General features: G+C 36.2%; 1 protein-coding gene and 1 long non-coding RNA gene across 4 annotated transcripts in view; one reads left to right on the top strand and one right to left on the bottom strand.

The window, feature by feature from the left end:
* The window catches only part of SASH1 (SAM and SH3 domain containing 1), a 590,968-nt gene that overhangs the window by 251,365 nt on the left and 314,469 nt on the right, over positions 1-25,134 (bottom strand). The window lies entirely within an intron of this gene.
* LOC120309540 lies at positions 1,576-9,560 on the top strand. Of its 3 annotated transcripts, XR_005557112.1 has the most exons (4): positions 1,576-1,718; positions 2,897-2,935; positions 8,760-9,105; positions 9,204-9,560. It is a non-coding gene; the product is annotated as an uncharacterized LOC120309540 (long non-coding RNA). The 3 variants fall into 3 exon arrangements; XR_005557111.1 differs by having other exon boundaries at positions 8,760-9,560; XR_005557113.1 differs by having other exon boundaries at positions 2,863-2,935; positions 8,760-9,560.

Here is a 25,134-nt window from a genome sequence, read left to right as displayed (position 1 = left end):
GGGCATCATGGAATCAATTGGATCTTTGCATCCAGTTCATCTTGTGTACCAGTTGCATCCATTCCCAGAATGGGAAACCCTTCAGATGGTTGCTCATGCCCTGGTCACATCACGATTAGATGGCTGTAATGAGTTCTATACATTGGGTTATCCTTCAAAACCATTTGGAAATAACAGCTGGTCCAAAATGCAGTAACACAAGCAGGATGTGTCATTACTGCTCCACCAACTGCACTGCATATCATTTGGCTTTTGAATACCATTCAAGATGCTGTGATCAACTACAGAGATCTTTGTGGATGGCATGGGGACTGGTTATCTGAAGGACAGCTTGTCTCCAGTGTTTTTCGCCTGTCCAATATGATTGAGCAGACTGGGGGACCTTTAAGTTCCCACAATTTAGCAGTGTCACCTAGTGGGACTTAGAAGCTAGCTGTCTTGTCACAGCATCTGTCTCTTGACCAGCATTCCCAGAGATATTTGAATGGTTCCATCCTTTGAGTTTGCATGGCTTAAAAACATGTATTTGCCCCCCAGTTGTGCAGTTAGATTGTTTGTTGAATCCTTGGTAGTTTTGTATGATTTGGGCATTGATCTCCATTAATCAACTTCAAAGCAAACTCAGATCCATTTTTCTGTGCTGCTTCTAAAGTTCTTTCTTGATTATATCATCTCAAGTGCTCATATTTGAAAGAAAACACATCACTTTGTTGCAGACCAATCTTGGTAGTTCACTGGCTCCTTCGCAACGGAAAAAATACTCCTTCAATTGAGCCACTATTAATCATACAGGTTAATGTTTATATTCCTATCTTTACAAGTGTGCTGAAATAGCACAGTGTCTAAAATCTTTGGCTAAGAGAAATGAGACCGTCAATTTGAAACCTGGAATGTTTTTTTTAAAAGTATAATTACTTTCTTATTTTCCTCATAGGTAGTGATCACACACAACTTTTGTAAAAGAATAAACCCACAAGTTTATCTTATCACCATTGTTCTGATCAGCTGGGTTAGTTGGGGGTCTGGGGGATGAAACATTAGTGTACATGCTTCATTGTTTTGTTTTACTTAAAGATGCTTTTTATTTATTCATGAATCTTCACTTTGATGCTTTAAACTATTTTATATACATTAATTTAACTTTAGATTAAATTAAAATTTAAATTAAATTTTCTTTCTCAGAAAGGAAAGCACAGTTTATTTCCTGGATAAGAAAAGTTGGGAGCATACCAAATGGGTCTTAACCAATAGCAATAACATTTACTGCTTCACAGTGCTTTACAGCCCTTTCTAAATAGTTTACAGAATCAGCATATGGCCCCCAACAATCTGGGTCCTCATTTTACTGACATCGGAAGGATGGAAGATTGAGTCAACCTTGAGCTGGTGAGATTCAAGCTGCCAAACTGCTGGCAGCCGGCAGTCAGCAGAATTAGCCTGCAGTATTGCATTCTAGCCATTGTGTCATCATGGTTCTTAACCAATGGGAGGATATGGCAGTCTATCCCCATAGTGATTATCTTTCATGTTCTTGCCAAAATATCTTGGTCCAGACAGGAGTTTCCTAAACCAGCTTGAAGTCCAGTTGGCATGAGCACAGGACAGGAGGAGTTTAAATGATGTGCAGATATCACATCATACCAGCCTATATAAATCTTCAGCTGGATACAAATATCTACTAAGATATCTTCTTATTGCTAGTGGAGCTTTTTAAAATGGTATTGAAGTTTTGGTTTCTGTTTTCCTCTACATTCTTTAAGGCATGACTTGACTCTGTGTATCTTGCAAAAAGTTGACTCCATTAGCAGTGGTGGGTTCTTTGAAACCTAGATGTGTCCATGCTGGGGGGGGGGTGTTGTTATTTACTGTCCCCTTTAAACTTTTCTTGCCAAATCCTTCTGTAATCAGTATCAAAATGTCAAGTACAGGAAATTAGAGAGGTATCATGAGTTGGTGAAAGTTACTTTTTCCATTGTTGCATGCCTAATTTACAAGAATCCACCAAACTAACTGCATTTCCTTGGGAATGGTAAGATAAGGCTTCAGGAGTTGAGTGGGAGGAAGAGCTGCACTGCTTCTTATTGTGCAAGGATTCTAAGCTTGGCTCCCTCTTCACATGTCCCCTTACTCTAGCAGAGACCACACAAAATTATTTAGAAAACAGTATGAACTTTTTTAAAAAAACCTATCACATTATCAATTTATTCTATCCATTTTTGTTATGTACTTTTAATAACTGATTAAAAAAAAGAATTCCTATTAGCGTTTAGCAAAGAATAATTTCTTTGCATTCTGAAATTCTCTCACTGGTTAAAGTTCTAGAATGCTTAACCTGCCAGTTTTAGAAATTCTGTAACAAATGAAAGCCTCTTTGAAACTCATAGGATTTACAATATGAATAATGTGAACTGCTGAATCTTTAATATTTCACACTAAAAGAAAAGCCTCGAGGTAGTTTTTACCATACATGATAATCTCAGGAAATGAATTAATCATAATTTCAGTTCCTTGTGCATATTGTAAATCTGATATTTATTTCGCATGCACTGGCAAGCTCAAAAAAAACTCATATTCATGTATATAGAAAACATTCCCAATGGTGCTTTGGAATGGAAAGGTAAGATGTGATCTCAGAACATCAGGCTGAAATAATAGTACTAGCTCAAAATAAGACTTAACAAATAGTTTTAAAAGACTTTGGTGTGCATTGAATCAAAACAGGTTCATAGTCATAAACAGTCTAGCCTCCTTAATTTACTAGTTTACTTTTCTTTAGAATATTTCTAAAATGAGTCATTTCATACCTCCTTCTTTGTATCTTATGATTTTTTTTCCTTTCTGTCTCCTCTTCCTTGCTTTTAGCATCCTTTTCCTTTTTTCCAATTGTTTGTTTTAGATACATTGATGCCATTCACTGATCTATTCTGATAACTCAGTGAGTATATGTCATCTTTTACCTATTATGTACTTATTTATCTGCTCTGGAGCAATTTTATTGCTGTAGTACACGTATCCAAGTTAAAAATCTAATTCCTGAAGTCCAAAGACTCCATTTGGTTGAACACAGTGGCTTTTGAATTAAAATTTATGGGTGCAAAGTGGCTGAAATATCTTAAATAGTTTTGCAATATGGTTTACCTGAAAAATACTCTTTGAGAATTAGCAATCTCCAGCAATAATTTAATCTTGTACTCCACTGCTCTCTGTACTCACAACCTTCAAGATGAGGAAGAAAAAATATTTGGAGGGTATTTGGAAAAAATAGCTAGAGGAAGACAGTAATGAGTTATTTTCCTTTCTGATCTTCGCATATACTGCATAATATTTGATTTGTGTCATGCTAAAAAATTGGGAATACTCCTTTAATGTAATCACATAAACTATTCTACATGAGGACTTTTTGGTCATGGAATATTGATTTCTTGTGTGAACATTTTATTTCAGAAATAATTGTTTTTTGTTTAAGTGCACAGTTTGGTGGGCAAATCAGTCTTGGCAACTTTTCTTAGAAGTATTTTGCTGTTGCCTTCTGAGAAAAAGTGACTGGCCCAAGGTCCCCCAGCTGGTTTCATTCTTAAGGCAGGACAGGAACTCAAAGTCTCCTAATTTTCATCATGCTGCCTTAAATACTACACCAAACTGGCTTTTGCTCAACATTTACTGATATGAAACTGAATTCAGATAAGGCTGCAAATACTCCAGAGTTCCATTCTTAGGTTGAAAGCTGCTAAAATGTACTGTATTTTATGATACATTATCAATATGGAATTAATCTATTTGTGATTATACTGTTTTATATTCATTATATTATATTTTATATTGATATAAAAAGGTTTTCTTGTCATTGTAATGTGAGAATGTGAACTTTAGGAATCCCAATACTTTGGAGCAAAAAAACAAAAAAAATGAGAATGATTTGTTAAGCCAGTTAGGAAATAACATTAAAATATGCAGTTCAAACAACTTTTACCAGTATACTAAATTGTATTCATAAATGGACCAGAAACTATTAGGAAAAAAAATTAAACGGGTAAACAACCATAAGCCAGTTTGGTGTAGTGGTTAAGGCACATAGGTAGAAACTGGGAGACTGCAAATTTTAGTTCTGCCTTAGGCACAAAGCCAGTTGGGTGACCTTGGGCCATTCACTATTTCACAGCCCTGGAAAGGAAGCAAGGGTTGCTTCTGAAATCTTGCCAAGAAAACTGCAGGTATTGGTTTAGGCAATGCCAGGACGCAACACTGATTCAATGGTACAATTAATCAATCAGCATACTCTAGTCTGCTCAAATTGTTCAGCCCCAATATTCTCTTCTGCACAGATCATTGCAGTAATCCAAACAGAAAATCCATCACTGCATAATCACACGTTAAATGGAACTGTTCCAGCTGGTGTTAAATCTAACATATCAGTTTAAGGAAACAGACGCCACCCTCAGATAGACATTTCTGGACTTAAGCCTTAATGAGAGAAGAAGATTGGTTGCCAGGCTAGCAACCCAACTCTGTAACAGGAATGACACTGTTACTGAAACAATTCAAAAAAGATCTGACTGGAATTGTTGGAAGTCAATCATGACTTGATATGTCTTCAGCACAGATCTAAATCTAAGTCTAAGTCAGTTTCATGGACACAGAAAGAACTTGTTTGTTTAAGGAAAGTTAATAACCAGAAGAAACTCAGAAGTGAGAGATTAATTGTTTAAAGATTGCGTAAGAGGTTCAACATTATTCAACTCCAAGGTATCAGGAAGGAGGTCAAACAGTACTCAACTAGGTGGATATTATAAAGGACTTTTGGGAAGGTGGAAAAAACAGTTTTTCCATTGTATTTTCTGGACACTGCAGATCCTTCAGATTCTCAGTACTTCATATCTTATCCCCATCTAGTCTACATCATGCATCCTTTCAAGCTTTTTTTTTTACATCAATTTTAGAAGATTAGAGTTTTTTCTTCTGGATTGTAGTATTCCCTGAATACAATGTTCTCCTCAGGTATTATTCAAAGAGATATGATTGCAGCCTAAGTAAATGAAAAATAACTATGTTTGGATTCTGTGCATAAGATTCTCGCAAGGACTTCAGTTGGGCTTATCCAAAGGAAGTCTTCATAAAATTGCAGCTTAAAAAAATATCTCCACTGTTGTACTTCTGTATGTTATACTTGCCTTACAGCCCTCTTGGCATTGTTTGTTCCCAATGTTTTTCCTTCTTCACAAAGAAAATAATTATATGTTTTCTTCATCCTCTGTTCCCACCGTTCTCCTTTTGTTTTTGATTTTTAAAGATATTAGCTATTGTTAATTGCTTCCAAGGTTTCCATTAATTGAATTTAAAAAATAAATAAATAAAGGAATATCTAGAATTACTACTTACCTCATTTATAAAGGTTGACTTCAAAAATATTCAGTATTGTATTATCTCTGATTTTAGTTGATTTTATGAAGACTTGAGACTTCTCTTTGATAAGAACTTTTTCTCGCTATTTATTAACATATCTTTTTTCTCCTACCTAGTGGAATGGTATTTTTCTACCCAGAGGGAAAGTTCTAGTGTATATACACACTGAGCTTAAAATGAAATTATCTTCACATCAAACTTTCTGATACACCTATCTCATTTTCTTGGTAATGACAGATAAATAATTAGCCACTATCTTCTTCCAGTCTAAGCTGCAGTTTTGGTATTCTCTGCTGGTCTGCCATACAAGGGCTGGCCTTGGTTAGCTTAACTTCACGGCCCAGACAAGGTCAGCCAGATGTTGCAATCAAGTAAGACATAATTAAAATTAATTTATTCAAACAATGGTTCAGTTAAGAAGGAAAAAAAGATCCTTTCAATTGAACCATTGTTTAACTATAAGCCTATATTCAGGTTAGAGTCATCAATGTTTTCAGAATTATTTCTGAAATTTCTTCAGTGAGGTGTAATGAATTTAAATGCAAAAAGTATAAAGGAACAAAGCATATTAAGAATAAAATAGTTTCCAGTGAAATAAAACTAGATAACATGATGTCTCTTCCTCAGAACTGATGATTTAAATTGGGTTCTTTATTCCCGTCTTGACTATGGAAATTCTGAATGACCAAAACATTATAGCACTGAGAGCAAAGCAGCATCACATTTTTACAACAGAATAATTACAAGTATCGTTTACGGAAACCCACTACCTCTAATTATTTCTTAATACTTATATACAGCAATTCAGTAGCAAGATTAAAGTATTATTATAACACTTTCAGTGTAGTAATCTGCTACGAAGAAGTAAATTAAAGCTCTGATAATGACAATAATATTTATACACATACAGATTCATATGCTTTGTTGCATCATAAACTATTTCTAATAGTCAATGAAAATAAGTTTGGTTCTCAGTGAACAAGTTCATCATCTGCATATAAAAATAGACATATATGCATTTCTCAATATCAACATACCTTTAATATATTACCACAAGCATTCCCTGAGGACATTAATTAACCAAAAGACGATCATACATCCTTGTCCTATTCTCTGCTGAACCATTTACTAAGTATTCTTTTTATTCTCATACGTACTTTATTTTTTATTATATACTAGTTTTATAATATTCCAGGATCAACCTTCACCCTTGTGAAAAACACAGATAGTCCCTCATTTAGCAACCATTTTCAATTATGACACTGATGAAAAAGAAACTTGAGACCAATGGCCACATTGCTTCACAGCAACTCTCAGTCATCCCTTTGCCATTAAAGTCATTTGGTACGCATTGTCCTATGCTTCATTTCCTCACTCAGCTGTTTGGGGTCATATCCTTCTGACACTGTAAAGCAGTGGTTCTCAACCTGTGGGTCGGGACCCCATTTGGGGTCGAACGACCATTTCACGGGGGTCGCCAAACAACGCAGTCTGCCATTTTTTCCCCCTTTTCCTTAGCTGTGCTACTCCCTTTTATTCTATTGGCTTTTGAAAGCCAATAGAATAGACTCTCTTGAATAGAGTCTAATTCTATTGGCTTTCAAAAGCCAATAGGAATTGTCCAGGCTGTCTCTGCCCTGCTGAGACCGCCAAAAGTCCCATTCTGCAAACGGTGCTGCACCAGTTGAGTAGTCCTCGACTTACGACTGGTTGAGTAGTCCTTGACTTACGACCGGTTGGGAGTCGCGGCATTAAAAAGGTTGAGAACCACTGCTGTAAAATAAAGGAAAGCTGAAATAAAATCATAGGCACAGTCATGGTCACCTGATTTTTCACTTGGCCACCACTTCCCTTAATGACCGCTTCCAATTGCGGTCATTAAATGAGGATTATATGTATTTTGTAATTTAAGTTTATTCACTTTATTATATTTATTTATTCCTATAAATTAACAAAGGCATACATTTGCCTACATATCATACATTTATCAATGACATGTGATCTGCAAACCCCCTGCCGAATATAATCATGAAACACAGGAGGTCACTCTCTAGGCCCCTCTTCTATGGGGTGCCACAGGACTTGACTTTTCTCCTCTCCTATTTAGCCTCTACATTAAATTTCTGAATGAGGCCCTTCATAGGTTTAGGTTTTAGTATCATCAGTATGCTGTAACAGTTTCTTTCCACAATATCATAATGCCTTCAATTTTTTTTATTGCACCCTTCTTTGTTTTAATTATTTACTCCTCTAAAAGTATAAAGTTCCATATGCCAAGGTTGTCACCAGCAGGTTCATGGACATTGACCTCAATGGGCCATCATGACTTTGATCAAAGCTTTCACATAGATTTTTTAATACTATAAGGAACGTATAACCTAATTTACCCATCCTACTCATGTTCAGTATTTAACCAAAGGTATACAGAAACTAGCTGGACCATAAGAAAGGCTGAGCACCAAAGAACTGAGGCCTTTGAACTATGGTGCTGGAGAAGACTCCTGCAAGGACTGCATGGTGTTCAAACCGGTCAGTCCTAGAAGAGATCAACCCCGACTGCTCTTTAGAAGGCCAGATCCTGAAGTTGAAACTCAAATACTTTGGCCACCTAATGAGAAGGAAGGACTCACTGGAGAAGGGCCTAATGCTGGGAAAGATTGAGGGCAATAGAAGAAAGGGACGACAGAGAATGAGATGGCTGGATGGAGTCACTGAAGCAGTAGGTGTGAACTTAAATGGACTCCAGAAGATGGTAGAGGACAGGAAGACCTGGAGGAACGTTGTTCATGGGGTCGCAATGGGTCGGACATGACTTCGCAATTAACAACAACAACAACATATAGAAACTAGGCCTACTCTTGACTAAAGTTTTATCATACCTGCCTTCAGTTGGATATGTGCATTTGAGATACAGCAAAGTATCTGGAAAGCTGCTCTGATGAATTTAGATTGTACCTCTTCAAGGAAAAGAACCTGGAGGGCCAGCCAGAGTCCCGTGGAGGTGCTGGGTCTGAAGCTTAGCCAGAGTCCCACGAAGGAGCTGGGTTTGAGGCTTAGTCTGAAAGAGCTTAAGTGGCTGGAAAATCTGTACTAGTTAATTTAGGCAGATTTTGGTTTTGTGTCCCCATGGTCATGTGATCGTAAGCAAAGTCAATGGGGACACTGGCAGGAGGGTGCTTGTGTGACCATGGGACACTGCGACTATGCACGATTTTCCTTCATGACAACTGAGACTGCCACAATTGTTGTCATAAAAAACGGTGGCCATGTGATGTGCTTTACGACCATATTGGTCCCAATTACTATAGTTAAGACTATATGTAATTAATTTTTAACATTTGTAACATTTATTTTCCCAGGTTTTTACCGAGTCCCTGCATTGATACAAAAAACTTCAGTTTTAAATCGAGCAATCAAAATTCCATTCAGTTCTTTGATGAGAAATACAAGCCTTCTTTGGTGGAGAAGATAAAGTCTCACCGGATAAAAATGCAGACAACAGAAAACGAGGTTCTGTTTAATTTTTTTAAGGCAAGGAAGCAAACAACAACAAAAATTGTGCTCAGGGAAAGTAAATGATATCTGTCTACAGTCTTTCAATTTCTCGAAAGTGAGAGGGCAATAAAAGGGCTGCCAAATCAGAATAAACCTGAAAAAGAAATATTCTGCAGTCCGTGATTGAAAGTGAACATAAAAGGCTGTCAGGTAGATGGATGCCTTATTGCTATTTCATATTTGAAAGTGGGAAACAAGGACAAAAAACAGCTGAAGATGTGAAATCTCATGTCTTCCATCTATTTCAGGGGACCTGGCAGATGCAGCTAACCTTGGCTTTTGATCATGATCATATTCCCTATGCTTTTCTACACATTGATCAGCTGATCCACCTGATGAAAGCTTGTCACAGAGAGTACGCTAGAGAATTATATTTATTATGTACACATTTCTCACTGTTACGTTTTTACAGCAAACAAGCTCTGAATGCCAAAAAAAAAGGAGGTTAGCAAGTAAATATAGTTGCAGCACAGTGGGAAGTGGACTGATAACAACCCCTCAAATTCAGCTTGCAAATCTTCAATTTCTTCTTTCAAATTTGAGACAACAAAAGCAGATCCTTGCAAACTGCTTGCTGTGTGTTCAACACAGTTGGCATTCTTATCTTTTAGCATTGTCAACTCTCACTTTTATTCTGTATAGTTAATCCATACTCCTCTATTAAAGAACAACAATAAAAATTCAGGGTTATATAGAATTTCTTCCAAATCTATTTCAGCATACTCTCAGGAAGTGATCAGGAATAAAAATATTAGAAGGAACCATTTAGGTCATTGGATCCAATTTCCTATTTACTTCAGGGATCCAGATTAAAATATTCCTGATGGATCTAGCTAGTCTACATTTAAACACATCCAGTATAATTTCCTGTATTTGGAAACTCTGTTAATTTGTTAATGCAACCTATAATTTTATTTACATTTTTGCATACAGATGATTCTATTTGTTTTGCCAGTTAACAATGTTTTTTTAAGAATTATTACCAAGAGAGAAATTATTGGATATTTGTTTGTTGTTTATTTAAGGAATTTTATACTTTCTATATGTTAAATTTCATATTATTATTTTCATTCCAGTAAGATTATTTTTAGTATTATTTCCAGCTTATCAGCTAAATCCTTCTGTTTTCCAGATGCAAATAAAAAGCATTTTGTTTATTCAAATATCAATAAGAAATATTGAATAATAGAAGGCTTGGGGCAGAATCTTGGGGTATCCCACTTGACATTGCAGTCCAGTGTGATAAAGAACCATGATGAGCATTCCTTCAAGCCAGCTATGTAATCATTTCAATGTCATACCATCCAGGCCACAATTAACTAGCTTGTTGATCAGACTGATGCTCTACAAAATGCTTTGTTGAAATCAATATATATTATGTCTACAATGTTCCCACATCTATTAAAAAATGAGATGAAGTTAATCTTGGAAGACTTATTCATGACAAATTCATGCTGATTTCTCGTAATTATTATATTATTTCCAAGGTGATTACAGACTGATTGCTTTATGATGTACTTTTGAATCTTCTTAGATATCTGCTATGAGCTTGCCTAGGTCACTAGGGCTTTGTATCCAATTTTTCCTCCATTTTTACAATAATTTCATGTTCTGTGGGATTTCTAATGGAGAATCAAAAAGGCATTCTGTATATGACATCATGATGCACTTTGCAAAGGGGTGGACTTTGCATTGTGATGTTATATTGGCCTTGCTGGCATCCCTCCGCAAATGACTCTGAACACATCCAGGAAGCCCTGTTCACTTTTCTCAGACATATCTCTCTTAGTAGTGGGGCAGGTAACTTTTGCACAGATGAAAAACTGTGCAGAGAGAAACTACAGCATTTGGAGAATTAAGTTTCTAAAAAGAACTCTGGAGATTTGGTTCTTATATAGTATTATGATTGGAAAGCCTCAGCTGTCTACATAGTCTATAACAGTGATGGCGAACCTTTTAGAGACCGAGTGCTCAAACTGCAACCCAAAACCCACTTATGCATTGTCGGGTGCCGGGTGGGTGTGGTCCATTGGGTGGGTGTGGCTGCGGTGGTAATGGCAGACTGGGTGGGACTAAAAAGTTCGATCAATCAATTCCAACTTTGCAAGATCTTTTTTTTTCCAGCGAGAAGTTGAAATTGACTGATTGATTGAACCTTTTTTTTGTGTGTACACGGCGGCGGAGGCCTAAAGCAAAAAGGTTTTATAAAACCCAGCTGAAGACCTAGGACCTAGCTCTGAGTGCTGCCTCTGGCACCTGTGTCATAGGTTCGCCACCACTGTTCTATAACTTACCGCTAGCATAGTGCTTCATCTATTACCAAAGAAACAGAAAAAAAAATGAAAAAGCAAGAACTAGAAGTGTTGACAGCCTGAAAATATAAATCTAAGCTGGAATTTTTATCCCACAGAACCCCCAGGGGTTCTATAAGGGACTAAAAGTTGGAAGGGGGGGGGGAAATTCACTCAATTTTATATCACTGATGCTCTGCCCTATGACCTGAGTTCCAGGAATTGTTTTAAACTAATTGTTTTAAACTAATTGACAACTGGACAATGTAAACAGATTCTCTGTGCCTTTCTTATAGCTCAAAGACTGATTGCAACATTGAAAATATAAATGTATGGCCCATGTACTCAATAGATTGAGGACCTGACTACACTTGCTAGCTATAAGTGGAGAGCCTATAGGTGTAGACTTTGTTTGGGAATATAATGAAACATGCAAATTTGCATATTTCTGCAAAAGTATGAATAGCTAAATCTAACTGAAATGTGAAAAGCTATAAGATATAAAAGATATACAGTATGAATTAAAAATTAAAAAGTATATATGGAAAGCAAGAAAGATGGGGTAGGATCATTAGATGTGTATAGGGCCATGCTGGCTCAGGAATTCTGGGAGTTGAAGTCCACGAGTCATAAAAGAGCCAAGGTTGCCTACCCCTGGGAAACATAAAAAAATTAGTATGTGGAAGACATATCAATCAAGTTACAAAGCACTGTAATATGGCAAACAAGGTGCTCATTAAATCTAGATTTATAGCACAGGTCCTCATCGAACAAATTTTCAGCGCTGCTGCACCAAACCTGGGAATATTATATACCGTAGCGGGGTTAGTATCTGAAAACAGAAAGGAGCTGTAGAATTATCCAGTGCGCCCTGGGTATGTACAGAATAAAGGTGAGAGGAAGCTAGTATGAATTCTCTATGATGCAGGCACTGGAGAAGCACATGCTCTGTTATATCTGCGTGTCCAGGGCCACAGGACACTGGCCTCTCAAGGTAAAGAAATTTTCAAATCAACCTTCAAGGGCAGCTGAGATGAGGCCATGAAACTGTGCCAGGGTGAAGGCCTTTCTGTATACCAAGTCAGCAATTATGTTTATCTCTGATAAATCTGTAAAACATTTAAAGTGACTTCATGGGTTGTCTCATCCATTGCCGAGTAAAGAAATGAGAATCAGCCGACTTTCTTCTGGGAGAAGGAAATGTTTGTTTGTGATTGTTCAAATCCCTGAAAAAAGTGAGTTATCACCATTTTTCATATTTACGACCACTCTGGTTTCCCTGTGGTTATGTAATCAAAATTCACATGCTTGGCAACTGGTTCATATTTATGACGGTTGCAGGATCACAGGATCATGGATAACTTTTGTGACCTTCTGACAAGCAAAATCAACGAGGAAGTCACATTCACTTAACAGCTGTGCTACTAACTTAACAACTGCAAATGTTGAGCTCAATTGTGGTTGTACAGTAAGGCGAGAACTAGCTGTATAGTATTTTAAATTATATATTATAAAATAATTAGATTCTTATAGCTAGAATCATTTATTATGGAAGAAGAGATAGGACACATCACCAATAATTTGCCCCACTGTTGTTTTATGGGACAGGTTCAAGAGAAGGGGAAAAAGAATGGAGACTGGTGAACATTGGCAAAAGGTTCCTACTTCTCATTGCTGTGGGTGTGTTTGCTGAGAGACTGCTCTGCCAATGGATCTAACTTCAGGATGCCATACTGAACTTTATTTTTTTAGTAGCATATTTCAAAGAAGCAAAGCAAGAAATCACAGTAAAATTAATTCTCTCAAATCAGCTGAAGATGAGAGACCAAGTAGCCTCGATTCAGATCTTATTAAAATAATTACAAATGCATTTCTATATTTTCTTAATTTAAAGAAAAGCGACTCATAAATAGGTATTGTTTCTCTAGTACTAAAACTACCTTTCCTCTCTGTGACATGTTTCCCTTATTGAGTTAAAAAAACAACATTACAGTGTTTATTCCTTGCATTGCCTTGTTATAGCCTCAATATTATAACCCCAGGTCCCTGTTAAAGCTGTGATCACAAGTATAAATCTGTCAGGAATTGGGTTTGAAATTTAAAACACTTAAGTATAATAAAATGTTTATGTTATGACAAGCTTACTGTACTCCATGCTTCATTTCAGCCATCGGGAAATCTTAGCTATAGTTTTATTCTACCCTGGAAGCCAAGAAACCCAGAGAAAAAACTGCTGAGCTAAAGACAATCAAAGTAGGCTATCTGTTTTAAATCATGATTTGCCTCTTTGTATCAGACATTCAGCCAAGACACAGCAGTAAATCTCTGTCTAGAAACTCAACCAGCATTTAGGAGCTAAGAACAGAGTCAAGGACAAGATGTGGACAGATATGTTGTTTTTACTGTAGATCTGAGAAGTCCTATTAATAAAGAAGATCAGAAATGCAGCAACCAAGGACTTATTAAGCGGGTATTTTTCTCTTGCCATTGGCCGGTGTGAGCAATGGACATTCTGTTCATTTCCTGGCACTGGAAATACAAAACCTGCACCTTGCCAGTTTGGGCTCTCACAATGTTTGGAAACCAAACAAGATTTAAGTTTGACATTATACTTATTTGCCACACTGGCTGAACTCAACCACTGTTTGAAAGTGACACATATAGCTGCAGCAGCAATGGTATGTGGTAAATAATTCATCATGTGGCTGATATTAATGTACAGAAAAACATGAGTTAAGTTGCTTGCTAGTTATGACAACTTAAAATTATTACAGTACTAACATTAGATCTAAATGACTATTAGCTCATGATGGTTACCACGAATAATACTGAGTTAATTAAGAAAGCTCTGTAACTAATTCAGATATTTCCCACTTGCATGTCATCAGCTACATTATTAAAGATAAAGATCTGAAATATATATATACACATTTTCAGACAACCTCTGACAAAACTGTTTCACTGAAAAAAAATGGACATTAATTCTAAGTTGGTACTAGAAGCAGATTTCAGTGGATGAAATCTTCATTTTTTTTACGATATTCTATTGGTGCCTTCAAGGGGTGCTGATAATCTCACACAATCTATTTTTAAGAATTCACAAACTTGTTAAAAATACACAATATAAAATAAGCCAAGGGAATAATTGCAGCCCAGAGGCAAAATTAAAGACAGAAAATCTGGTAATGGGATTATCTTGCAATAAACAAGCTTAAAAAAAAGAATTTTAAACTTTTATTCATACAATTTTTAACTGTTGCGTAATAAAGTTATTAGTGATCCTTCTGTCCATAAAGTCAATTTTGGGGAAGATAGCTTGCTCCCTCCAGTTTCCTGATTTGAGAGATCACGTGTTATTCTTTGAAATGGAATGAATACTTGAGAACTATTTAATAATATTAATGGGCCAAGTTAAAATGGGCTGGATATAGTCTTTGTTTATTGCTGCAGAATAATCTTGCCACCAGATTTGCTAACTGTCTTCATGCTTCCTCCTACATTTCAAATGCTTGCAACTTTCAGGATACATCTGAAGGATGGATATACAAAAGTAGTTTCCTATTCTACTTTGCCACTAAGATTCCTCTGCCAGGTCTATTTATGGGGGTTAAAACTTTTACTAATCCATTGTATAGTTCCTCCTTGAAATATATATCATAGACTACTTATGGCAGGTGTCTTCAAACTTGGCCCTTTTATGACTTGTGGACTTCAACTCCCAGAATTCCTCAGCCAGCGTGCCTGGCTGAGGAATTCTGGGAGTTGAAGTCCACAAGTCATAAAAGGGCCAAGTTTGAAGACCCTAGACTTATAGCAATCAGAGCGCCATTTCTGGACCGCTTATATTTTGGTGATGCAATCAAATTTTCATGTGAATTGTATCACTGAAATGTGTGAAACTATTCCTTAAAAAGTTACTAATTATAATACTCACAATACTGGCTTATTGTCTGCTTCCATATTTTTGCATTGATCATCTTGCAAATGATTAAAAACAATATTGTAATTTGTGACTAACTAGCATTTCTGAGGCATTCAATATCCTTGCACAGCTAATTAATTTTAAGCGATGATTTAAATATAATTCTATTCATATAAGCGTACTGAAATTAATCATGTTATATTATTGCTGCAATCCTTGAAGACATTCTGAGACTTTTTATATTACTACATGTTAGCAGTTTTCAGCTGTCTAAAAAAATCCTATCTGTTTGGCAGACCCTAACCCTAATCCATTATCACTACCATAATGAGAACTGTCACATATTCTCAACCTGTTCCTCATGGGAAACAGCTTTTCACCACTAATATAGAAATATATATTGTTAAATTATTATTATACCTCTTGTTCACTGATCTCATTTGTTATTCCAGCTTTAAAAAAAGCATTGTTTTCCACTGCCTGACTTTATATTTTCACTCATATTGCAACATATTTGGATTGAATGCTATGTTAAGACTATGCATTGAGATTTATCCAATATTTCAGATTTTATTAGACATATGATGATAAGAGAGTATCAAGGTTTGAGCCAATAAGGAAGTCCTCTTCAAATCCTAGAGATACAAAGGAAGTCTGCTCCCAGAATTCACTAAGTTAACTGACTAGAGATGATAGAAGACAAATTAAAACACTTTCGAAGGACACTAAATGACTGACGGGTGTTCAGTCTGAACCTGATAATGATTCTCAGGATCAGCTAATCATGATCCTTGATAATTTGATAATGAAAAAATACCATTGAGTCAGTTAAGTAGGCCAATTAATTAAAAATATGTCATTCAGTCAAAATACGTTCCCAACTATTTGGGTGTAAATTTATTTCTTTTTTAAAAAATAAGAATGTACAAAGTTTGTGGAAAGTAACATTTTCAAAAGGACATTTTTTTCTATATTGGACATTACGAAAAGTATTTTTTAAAATGGCTTTGGCTGCAATGCAAACAGGGATTATTTAACAGTATTTTTCTCTGGAAATATAGTTTCAGTCATATGAAAGTTGATTGATGAAATTTTCATACAATATTTATTTAAAAGAGTAACTGTTTCTCTAACTTCAAATTAGTACAAAATAACCACACATTGTTTTAAGGCAATGTGCACATTAATCTCAATGTATTATTGTAAAAGTCATTTTTAAAATATAAAAATATTTCTCAGTCATTCTGAAACAGTAAATGCATGAAGAGTAACTGTTCTACAGTTATATGATCTTAATGGACAGAGGCGGATAATACTGAGCTTTTTTTAGTGGTAGATGTTGCAGTTAAATGATGTGATTATATGACTTCAATTATCTCTTTGTAATTTGGCAGCCAGTTTTTAAAAGTAGTTTTCTTACAGACACTGGAGTTTGCTGTACATATTGCATAATCAGTAAAATATGTGATACTATACTGACTTTGCAGTTATGCAAGAGAGTTTAACAAATTGTATTTCCAATAGATATTTTTCCTTTCAATTATACACCTAATGAAGTATCCTGTAAGCAATTGTAATATTGCAAGACTTGTAATATTATCACACAGATGTTATTTCAGATTACACTATAGACCCGGGATCCCCAACCCCCAGTCCGTGGACTGGCACCGGTCCACAGCATATCAACAAGCAGGGATGCAGGCAGTATTAAAAACCACACCCCTTCTGGTCCCCGGTGCCCAAAAGGTTGGGGACCTCTGCTATAGACTATAGAGAATGAAAATTACAAATCTGTAATTTGTTGAAATTACATTTTCTAACAATAATATTTTGTATAGCACTAATTTTCTTAGGGAACAATGTAAATATGTATTATACTAAAGTGTGGTTAAGTTAAAAATAAGAAAAGTTTATTCTTTAAAAATGTGGAATGTTTTCAAATATTATTTAACTTGACATTTCACTGTTTAAGAACAGTTTCATGTTCTTAAAAAGATCTTAACATCTTTAAATGATATTTTAAAAAGTCATGCTTTTTTATAGAAAAACTCTTTCGCAGCATATTTTGAGTATGTGTCACAGTGAAATTCTTTAATGAAATTGATTTCCAGCAAGGAAATCCTCAACTTACAACAGTTCATTTAGTGACTGTTTGAAGTTGCAACAGCACTGAAAAAAGTGACCTATGACCATTTTTCACATTTATGACCGTTGCAGCATCCCCACAGACATGTGATCAAAATTCAGCTACTTGCAACTGACTCATATTTACGACGGTTGCAGTGTCCTGAGGTCATGTGATCATCTTTTGTGACCTTCTGATAAGCAAAGTCAATGGAGGAGCCAGGTTCACTTAACAACCATGTTACTAACTTAACAACTGCAGTGAAGAAAAGTTGTAAAATGCGGCAAAATTCACTTAACAATTGTCTTACTTAGCAACAAAAATTTTGGGCTCACTTATGTTTATAATTCGAGGATTACCTGTAACTGGACATTTTAAAAATTGCCTGTCTAGAAAAATAAAAACCCTAAAAATGTTCAACATATGTGTAGATAATAGGGGAACTTTGCATCTGCCTTACATGTATCAAGAGTTAGTTATTCAGTCAAGAACTCTCAGGCACAGCTCTTTTTTAACCGGCACTTAGTAATTTAGGGCCAGGATTTAACATTTATTTCAAATAATTATGATATAATTATTTTTATAATTATAATTATGATATAATATGTAATATAATAGAAAAACATCTACTTCTGCTTCATTGACTATGCTAAAGCCTTTGATTGTGCGGATCACAACAAATTGTGGCAAGTTCTTAAAGAGATGGGAGTACAGACCATCTTATTTGTCTCTTGAGAAACCTATATGCGGGTCAAGAAGCAACAGTGAGAACTGGAAACGGAACCACTGATTGGTTCAAAATTGGGAAAGGAGTCCGGAAAGGCTGTATTCTGTCATCCTGCCTATTTAATTTAGATGCAGAGCACATCATGAGAAAGGTGGGGCTAGATGAATCAAAAGTTGGAATTAAGATTGCCGGAAGAAATATCAACAACCTAAGATATGCAGATGATACCACTTTAATGGCAGAAAGTGAACTAAAGAGCCTCTTGATGCGGGTGAAGAAGGAGAGTGCAAAAGTTGGCTTGAAGCTCAATATTAAGAAAACCAAAATCATGGCATCCGGCCCTCTCAATTCCTGGCAAATGGATGGGGAAGAAATAGAGGTAGTGACAGATTTTATCTTCCTGGGCTCCAAGATCACCACAGATGGGAACTGTAGCCAAGAATTAAAAAACGCTTGCTCCCGGGGAGGAAAGCTATGGCAAATCTAGATAGCATACTAAAAAGCAGAGACATCACCCTGCCAGCAAAAGTATGTATAGTCAAGGCCATGGTTTTCCCAGTTGCAATGTATGACTGTGAAAGTTGGACCATAAGAAAGGCTGAGCACAAAAGAATTGAGGCCTTTGAACTATGGTGCTGGAGAAGACTCCTGCGAGTCACCTGGACTGCAAAGCGTTCAAACCGGTCAGTCCTAGAGGAGATCAACCCTGACTGCTCTTTAGAAGGCCAGATCCTGAAGTTGAAACTCAAGTACTTTGGCCACCTAATGAGAAGGAAGGGCTCACTGGGGAAGAGCCTAATGTTGGGAAAGATTGATGGCAATAGAAGAAGGGGATGACAGATAATGAGATGGCTGGATGGAGTCACTGAAGCAGTAGGCATAAGCTTAAATGGACTCCAGAAGATGGTAGAGGACAAAAAGGCCTGGAGGAACATTGTCCATGGCGTCACTATGGGTTGGACACAACTTCACAACTAACAACACAATGTAAATCTCCACCTAAACTGTATGCTGCTTTGGTTCAGCTAGGGTCACATTTTATTAATATGTATCCAGTGATAATAGAATAAAGATGGTAATTATTTATTTTGAATTTTGAAGCCATTGACTCCAGTCAAGAGCATTCATATTACAAAATGATATGGCTTTGCAAATACATTTTTACTCTATTAATATTTGTCACAATCAACTTTTAAATGACAGCTTTTCTTAGATTTTCTGAGTAAAGTACTATTTCTTTAGGACCATTAACATTTTTCCAGTGTTGAAAAATTAATGATAATAAAGAACAGAGACCCTATTTCCATTGTCCAATCATCAGTTTCCAGATGGCAGTTATGTAATTCAAACAAATATGGTGAGAAGTCCTTATAATATATAATATTTGTATTCTTTCATTTTTTTCTTTTCCTTTTATTTTATTTTCTTTGTTCAGTTTTATTAAGGCAAATCACCAGTACACCTTTTAAATGGAAGAAAGACATTTAAGACTTAGGATTCCCTTAACTGTTAGTGGTGCTACCAACATCAATTAAGAGAGTACTCAGTTTTTACATTTGAATGTATGTGTAGATACCAGCAGGAAGAAGAAACAAGAGGCTGAATTATAAGTGGAAACACTATAATGGGTAGGATACTTGATCAATGCCATGGAGATCCAGCTTCAAGTCCATCCTCAGCCATGGAAATTCAGTGATTAACACCTGGTCATTTGCTATCTTTCAGTTCACCTTTTGGTGTTAAAGAGGAAAGTCTAGAGAAGGAAGTGCTATGACAGTGATGGCGAACCTCTTAGAGACCGAGTGCCCAAACTGCAACCCAAAACCCACTTATTTATCACAAAGTGCCAGGGCTGCATCAGCATTGTGGTGCCCTCAGTGGGGGCGTGGCCCACTGAGTGGGTGTGTCTGCAGTGGTCACGGCAGACTGGTAAGCGTAGCCGGGGCCAGTCCCTTGCCATCTCCGGGGCATCCCCAGGGAGGCCAACGCCCCTTGCTTGCTCACTTCCTGCCCTGTCACTTCCAAATGCCATGTGCTCGCTACTATGGCAAACTCTGCTGGGGCAACAGCGCATGTGCCCACAGAGAAGGCTCTGAATGCTGCCTCTGGCACGCGTGCCATAGGTTCGCCACCACTGTGCTATGAAGTGCTTTCTTAAGAGCTCACCATTGTTGTAGTAGAGTTAAGAATTATATGGATGAGATTTCTAGAATGGAAAAGAAATGTTCTACTAAATAAAGAAGAGGATATAAATGTGAAGCAATTCTATATTAGCAAGTCTCTCAAAATTATTACAAAGGACTGGTTTTGACCAGAAGGCCGTCATCATCATTATTAAAAAAAAAGATGACCACCTGGATTATGAGACAGATATTAAGTACTGAACTTCAGCCACCAAACAAATTTTATCACTGAAAAGCTCTTCTCTGCTCTAGCATGAAAACATGTATAGCTAACCCAAAATAGAACTATTATACTAAAGGTTTTTTTTTTTGTCTATCTCCCTTTTCTTTTTTACCTTAGGAGCAGTTTCTTTCAGATAGATACAATATTATGGATATTTCTGGTGAACACTCAGAATATTTTTTGAAAAATTCTAATAGTTCTTAATTATTTTATATAATGACTTCATTACATTTGTATTTTAAGTTGTACCTGAGTCAGTTGCATCTCATGTCAGCCTTCCTGGGTCACCTCTGACCTGGTGATTGCCCTAAGAAAACTTTCCCTTCATTGTCAGATTTGCAGATATTTAATTGATTCTGGAAGCCTTTTAATGAGGCAAGTTGGCAAGGCTTCTACTAAGAGTCTTGAGAGCAAGCTGTTGGAAGAACATTTTAGTTGAGATGCTGCCCAGACTTCTGCCAATCTGGAACTGATTTTCATGCTATTTGCAGCAAATTTGGCCTTCCAATGTATCTACTAGAGTCTACTTCCTTGACAAGACATATATAAGTATTAGTGTTCATTTAATTTTGTTTAAAATAGTATTTACTCCTATTCTAATTTTCACACTGAATGATCTTCCTCACTATTCATAGCATATATCTCTCCCTACAGCTCATACTTCAAAACTTATGCCAGTATAGTCTTTTAAATGAACCAAACACTTTAATGTCATATACCACTTCCCTTGGGAGACTTGTCTATCTCACCTTCTAATAGATTTCACTATGAGAAATGGCAGCCTTTTTTTTCTTTTTGCCAATTTTATCCCATTATTTCTAATTAGGACATTTTTTTTCTTGTCATGCTTTATAATGGCTTTTATACTTGAGTAGAGAACAGCCACAATTTATAAACTTGTTAAATATTAAATGCTTAACTATTACATTTTTTTAATGTAAGAAATGCTAAGATTTTTAACTCATCATTAATTTTTGCAGTCAAACTCTACTGTCATTAAATTTCCAAATTTGGTGACGTCTAATCTGTAGCCTATGTTAGTTAATATAAAGGTAATTGATTATTTCCATCTTTCTATGATTATTTTTTGTAAAAATCAATGGAATAAAACCTCCCAATAATTCAGTGTAATTTATTAAAATTGCAATACATTAATATTTTGACATTTATTTCAAGGCAAAGAATTTGGTGCTTTGGTTTGGGCTGTACTCTGATTTTTTAAAAAATGACAGAAAAAAACAGAATACTTTATAATGTTGCTAATAATGATGGATTTTGATGATCTTTAACATTTAAGAATGTATCTGACAACCATAATCAATCACTCAAGCATGTTCACAAGAGGAAAGTGAGCAAGATATCCCTCTGCCCAATTGTAGTTAAAAGCATAACACATGCCTCTTCAAAAATTACCCCCCAAAAAATCATGAAATTGCTTGCAGAAGAGATATATCTGCCTTAGCAGTTGAACTATTTTTGGAACCACTCTCTTATTTGTTACCATATAACATGGAAAATGAAGTTTAGAACTGAGTGAAATATTTATAAAATATTCAGTTCTATCCCACAACAAATTCTATGACATGATTTGGATCCAAGGCAGACTATAACAACCATTTTCAGAGTCTCAAAGTATTTGTCACATATGTATATGTTTTAGTCTCATAAATACCATTACTTTTTTTTCCTTTGCTTTGCTCAAAGAAATTTAGCAAATTATACCTTGTCATATATTTTTAAAGAAATCAGATAGAAAGAAGAATGTGCAGCAACTCTAGCAATTTAATTCAGTGAACGTTAAACTGAAGGTTTTATGACATGTCATGTAAATTATCCACCGTAGTATTTACCTAGCCAATGAAAATTGGCTATTTTTGATGAGAAGGGTTAATACTGTCCACACTCATGAGAAAACTGTTTTTTTCTTCACTGAACAATCTTTTTTTAAAAAAGAAACTGGTAAAGAAAAAACTGCTAAGTGGTTCACACTAGATTAAAATTATGCAATTTCAAGTGTCAACTTTTCTTTTTCTACAGTAGCGGAGGATTGACATCAGTGGTAAGAAAAAAACCACAAATATTTTCTATGCTACAATATAAAATATTTTATTTTATGATGGCTATGTGTAATAACTCTTATTGAAAAGACTAGTTGAAGATTTCTATTTATTTTCACCAGGCTCCTAAAATACTGCCACAAATATTTTGTTGTTTAAAAACAAACTTTTTTTAAAGAATTCCAGTAAAGAAGTGGCAGATATATTATACTAGGTGGGCTGGAGAGTAAATAAGAAAAAAGAAAGAAGAAAGGAAAATTCAAAGAAATAGGGCCAATAATTTCATTTTGTTATGCCCTTTTATCAGTTCCAATGCTGTAAAGCTGAAGTAACCATGGACCATTAATAACTGCCAGTTGTTAACTACTATGGAATACTAGATAACTTTACTGAGAATCTAGATCTAAATCTTAGGCAGCAGAGTAATGAGTCCCAATGGAATTAGAGCTCTGTTCCTCTTTGTTATAACTATTGATTTACTGTAGAATCCTGATGTGATTTAGATAAGGGAGGGAAGGTAATAGCATTAATTATTCTACTGTATTTAGAAGCCAGAGACACGAAATTCAGGCGTAACAGAAACAGACTTTCAAAACATGTATACAGACTTAAATGCACATACATAAAAACCAGCATTTTTTTTGTTGATTCTATTCAGTTCAAGGCAACATGTCACAGTGATAGGCATTAGCTTCTGTCTAAATACTTTGATGTGTGATGAACCAATTACATTTCTTCCTAACTCCCCTGCCCTTCTTCTCCCCCCACCCCCGTTTTGCATAAATACTGCCTATAAAAGAAGAACCTGTGAAATGAATAGGCTGCACTCTAAGCTAAGCATGACTGGGACAAATCTTCTAACAATGAAATATGCATATCTAATGTTAATGTCAAGGCTCTGACTAATGTAACCAAGTAAAACAAAACTCCGAGGCTTGAAGTCTCCTCAAAGCACATGTTTATTGGATACATATTATCGGCACAGTCAAAAGTGAAACCAACTCTAAAGTTTTCCCCAGAGATTCAAAGTAACTAAAAGTAACCATCTCCTCCCCTCTGCTGTGCTATAGATCATGCTTCCCAATTAGTTAGTGGGTTTCTCCATTCGTCTTCACTCCTCCTTCCCACACCTGCGGGAATGACCTTGTTCCCACGAGATGGTTTGGTGTTTTGTCTGCACTGCATTTTCTGCATTGCGTGAAAAAGCACATCTTCCTTCCCTAGCCTTATCACTTTCTATAGGGGCATACAGCCTCACAGTCTGGTTTGGAAGCATCACTGCTTCAGACAGGAAGGCGGTGCAGAGAGTAGTGAGGATGGCCAAAAAGATCATTGGCAGTTCCCTCCCTCCCATCCAGGACATAGCACAGAAGCGTTGCTTGAGCAGGGTCCGTAAGATTATCTGGGACATGACACATCCTCTTCATGACCTGTTTTTCATGTTACCTTCTGGGAGGAGGCTCCGTGGTATCCGAAGCAGAACATCCAGATTCAGCCATAGTTTCATTCCATACAGTATTTACCTTGTAAATTCTCAAGCTTCCTCCTTCCGTTATATATTCAAGATGGACAGTATTTAATATTTGTTATGTATATGTAGGGATGTGGGTCTATACATATGTTGTATATAATATGTTTAGGTGTGTGTCATGTATGTGTTTCACTTTGAGAACGGGCAACTAAATTTCATTTTTGATGTGTGCTGTTGTGCCCACAGTAAAAAATGACAATAAAGGTTATCTTACCTTACCTTACATTATCTTATCTGCCATAATGATACAAATATAAACATTGCTCATTCTGTTTAAATAAATATCATTAAATTAAACATCCTAATAATTATTGAAACATTACACTCACTCAGCAATCTTTTAAAAAATTATTCTTTTCAACAACTGCCTTTTTCAATCTCTTTCAGTGCTGGGCAACATTTAACAAGCTCAGATTTAAAGTACACTTGGCTGTCTCTGAGGATCATTGGAGATGGAACAGTAACAGCAAAGAGCAAAATAAGAATTAAATTACTGATAGAGGAAAATATATGTCGTTCAGGGTTGAAATGAGGGGTCCTTGGTGCTCTCTGAGGTCTTGCAGAGATGTTTCATTGCCCATACTAGGTAACATCATCAGTGCTAGTAAGGAGTGGGATTTGTTCTCAGTTTATATTCTAGTGGCTTGTGCTGCCAGTGTTGGTAGGGGTTGTATTGGGACTTCTTTGGTTGGGCTATTTACAGTTAGCTTGTTTGGCAGTTCCTTGATTGGGGTATTGTTTACTTCTTGATTGTTGGTCTTCTGTTAATCTCGGAGTTCATATGGGCTCCCCTGAGTATTGATTGCTGGTGGGGAGGTGTTTTGGTCTTTTTGTTCCCTTTTTGGCTTCTTGATTGTGTCTTTTGAGCGGTAGGTAGATACTACACTTCTATTGATGGGTGATTTGTCAGAGTACCAGGCTTCCAGGATTTCTCTAGCATTTTTTGGATTTGGCATGGTCTCCGATGGTCAGAGTTTCCAGTTGAAACTATGGTTAAGGCTGTGTTGTGAAATGAAGGCGTTTTCATCATGTCGTCTGGCTGTTATTTGGTGGTTATGGATGTGATCTGCTAGTCTTTTGCCTGTTTGTCCTAGGTAGTGGCTATTGAAGTGCTTACACT

Source organism: Crotalus tigris, unplaced genomic scaffold (genome assembly GCF_016545835.1).
Source record: "Crotalus tigris isolate CLP2741 ecotype Arizona unplaced genomic scaffold, ASM1654583v1 scf7180000018030.5226217, whole genome shotgun sequence".
Classification (NCBI taxonomy): Eukaryota; Metazoa; Chordata; class Lepidosauria; order Squamata; family Viperidae; genus Crotalus; species Crotalus tigris.
This window is presented reverse-complemented; position numbering and strand designations above follow the sequence as displayed.